Raw genomic sequence first — 283 nt, 5'->3', positions numbered from 1 at the left:
TTATCTCTGACTGGTTGACCAAATTATTGATCTCATTGGCTAGCGTTTTAAATTAGGAATTGTGTCCACTTATTTGAGTTTTCAAAAATCTTTATAACATGTATGAACTTTTATTTATTTACGGTCAAAATTTATTTTTATTTTATTTTTACTTAATAACTACCAATCACATAATTATATTTTTTTATATAAAATTTTTGATGAGGAGAAAATAATATCCTTTAAATTAACCTCAAAATGCGGTTGCACACAGCGTAAAAAATTATTTAATTAAAGTCATCGC

The sequence above is a fragment of the Citrus clementina genome, unplaced genomic scaffold, assembly GCF_000493195.1.
Source record: "Citrus clementina cultivar Clemenules unplaced genomic scaffold, Citrus_clementina_v1.0 scaffold_9, whole genome shotgun sequence".
Taxonomy (NCBI): Eukaryota; Viridiplantae; Streptophyta; class Magnoliopsida; order Sapindales; family Rutaceae; genus Citrus; species Citrus x clementina.
This window is presented reverse-complemented; position numbering follows the sequence as displayed.